Source organism: Thermobia domestica, unplaced genomic scaffold (genome assembly GCF_964235325.1).
Source record: "Thermobia domestica unplaced genomic scaffold, izTheDome1.hap1.1 HAP1_SCAFFOLD_1250, whole genome shotgun sequence".
NCBI lineage: Eukaryota > Metazoa > Arthropoda > Insecta > Zygentoma > Lepismatidae > Thermobia > Thermobia domestica.
Genome location: NW_027656960.1, coordinates 38,064 through 41,101, shown reverse-complemented (window position 1 = coordinate 41,101; position 3,038 = coordinate 38,064). Strand labels below are relative to the sequence as shown.

Genomic DNA, 3,038 nt, shown 5'->3' with positions numbered 1-3,038 from the left:
TACGCTCTTAGAAATGTTGTCTGAAAACAATAAGAATATGTGCAAAAAATACAATCAGAGGTAGAGGTCTTTAACAGGAACTAAGCAAGGGAGTTGAAAAATTTTTTATGCATGTAAAAAATATAGACATGAACCAACTTGTGAAATAAAAAGACCAGAAAACTACTCTTTCTAAATTATGTGTAAACTTTTTACCGAAAACGAAAGTTGCACGAAAGACTTTTTGTCCCTTTTTTGGCCTCCGGTGCTTGGGGTCCCTGGTTCAATCCCAGCTCGTGCCGTGTGAACTTTGTCGTGCATAAAGACCGTGCTCATGGGTTTTCTCGGGTTTCTCCCGTTTCCTCCCACTTTCTTCATTCAGTACTCATCATCACCGTCTCCTTTAGCGTAACCGGTATAAGTATGCGACGTAAATCTAAAGATTTCATTTCATTTCCCTTTTCTGCTCATACTGCTGATTATGCGCGATTATGCCAACATCCAACTCCGCGGATAATCGTGCGATTACTGTATATACAACTAATACAGATACGTAATTACATTATCAGTTACAGTATCGGTTTTTATTTACTAATTTGCCTCACTTTATTTGCATCCCTGCAGTAAATAATTCTTATCGATAATAGTTAAAATGTATATTACATTTTAGTGCTTCACGACTGAATGATCATCTGCCTTACGTTATCTCGCAGCTGAAGAGGATGCTACACTGAAAACTACCTTGCGTTATAAAGGGTAAGTGAAACATATCTTAAAAATATCTTTCATACATTTCATTGTGTACATTAAAGAATGTAAGTTTGCCTTTTTCCTGTAATCAATACTTAATAAAGGATTTATTTTTATTTATTTATATACAATTTCATACGTGGTTCGTGATAGTAAACTCGATAGGACATAGTGGCACTATGAACATCCGAATCACTCATCATTCGAACATTCAAATATTTATTCGAATATTAGTATATTCCAAGTAATGTTAACGACGTTAATATGCTTGCCTTTATAGTTAATAATGTCAATTCTTACTTAAAACATACTTCCTTAACAGGACATTGAAGAAAAGGTAGTTGCCAACGGCCATACCATGCTGAATATACCGGTTCTCGTCCGATCACCGAAGTCAAGCAGCATCGGGCCTGGTCAGTACTTGGATGGGTGACCGCCTGGGAACACCAGGTGCTGTTGGCATCTCTTTTTCAAATTTCATTATCCTTCAAGTACGAAAATACTAGAAACATTAATTTTATAGTACTTTCAAGAGATAATTTATCAACATTATTTCATAGCGATTAATCGATATTCTAAGCGTTATACCCACTATTTCTTACACTAACAGCCTGTTTATTTGCACGGCACATTAAAATAACCTGATTTCCGATCCGTGTGCACCTACTACTATACTTAACACGGAATGTATTACCACTTTTTAAAAGTAAATTATTATGACTAAGTGTAGATCTCCGGCGAGTAAATGCCTTTCGTATACAAGCACGACACATCTCCGCTATGTGCTTTACTTTTTTACTAACAGCATATAGAAATTGGATTTCAAGGTGTTTCTACATAACAGAATGAAGCAAATTTCGTGATTTAACTCTTTCGAATAATGTGTTGGTCCTGACAAGGACCGTTTGAAATGAAAAATCTTGAAGAAGATTTTTACTTAGAGCTTGTGTACTTGGTAACAGCCTTCGTACCCTCACTTACAGCGTGCTTGGCAAGTTCACCAGGCAAAAGAAGGCGCACAGCTGTTTGGATTTCCCGGCTGGTGATAGTTGACCGCTTATTGTAATGGGCCAAACGAGAAGCTTCAGCAGCAATACGCTCGAAGATGTCATTAACAAAGCTGTTCATGATACTCATAGCTTTGCTAGATATGCCAGTGTCAGGATGCACTTGCTTCAAAACTTTGTAGATGTAAATGGCATAGCTCTCCTTCCTCCTCCTCTTCTTCTTCTTATCTCCCTTGGAGATATTCTTTTGGGCTTTACCAGCCTTCTTTGCAGCCTTTCCGCTAGTTTTTGGTGGCATGATGACTCACTCGTTCAGCAAAATTAGATGTGTCCGCTTTCACTTTCACTTTCACTTTTATCATGACAATTTCTTCGGTAATGAGTATCGAGCTCACGGTAGTGAGCTCCTGCCTCTTATTTGAAGTTGAGATTTTTGGTTGACGTTGCTATTGACGAAGATGAAATGTTTCGGATGCAACTGTCGCAATCCTACAGAATGTGAGTTGTAGATGATGATGAGAGATGAGGATGAAAACTATGAGAGGCGATGAACAGTTGTGGAGAAGAGGAAGTAGAAGAGGGTGCCATTGGTTAGTTTAAGGAGGGATCTAGAATTTGACTGGCGCTCTAAGTAACCTATCAGAATTAAGTAGGTGGCCCTAATAAGGGTATGGTCCTGTATGTATCTAATCAGAGTTTAATCTTGAGTTGAAGTAATGACATCTAGTATGTCACTTAAGATGGAGAGCTTAGTAAGAACATCAGGAGCTGCTTTGAGGGCAGGAAGTTTTTTCCGCACTGCTGATAGAATCTTGGAGAGATGAAGTTCACGAAAGATCTCTATTATCTCTTTGAGAGTATCACTAGTAGTGGCTGCTTTTTCGTCTTCAAGATTGTCAGTAGTCTCTGAACGGTTAGTAGCATCTGCTTTCTTGGCATACGTATCCTTGTAATTCACTGGTTTGAACACTGGTAAGGTTGAATCTGGTGATAAAGATGGAAAATCTTGAGGCTTAAAGGACGGTGGTTGAGAACTCTTCCGTGAAAGTATTTTATGAATGACAGGACATCTTTTGAAGTTAGCGGGGTGCCCCCCACCACAGTTTGAACACTTCACTTTATCATCTTGAGTTTTTCGAGAGCACTCATAGGTGAAATGATTGTCAGCACACTTAACACATCTTGGAGTTGCAGCACAGGATGTCTGTGTGTGACCCAAACGCTGGCAGCGATAGCATTGAATAAAGGATGGTGGATGATAATATTCAACTTTTATTTTATAGAATTCCAGATATTGTAAAT

At 38.4% G+C, this 3,038-nt stretch overlaps 1 non-coding gene across 1 annotated transcript; it reads left to right on the top strand.

Moving 5' to 3' along the window:
* Positions 1-1,072: 1,072 nt before the first annotated feature.
* LOC145677699 (5S ribosomal RNA) lies at positions 1,073-1,191 on the top strand. The gene has a single exon (XR_014129944.1). It is a non-coding gene; the product is annotated as a 5S ribosomal RNA (ribosomal RNA).
* The last annotated feature ends 1,847 nt before the right edge of the window (positions 1,192-3,038 follow it).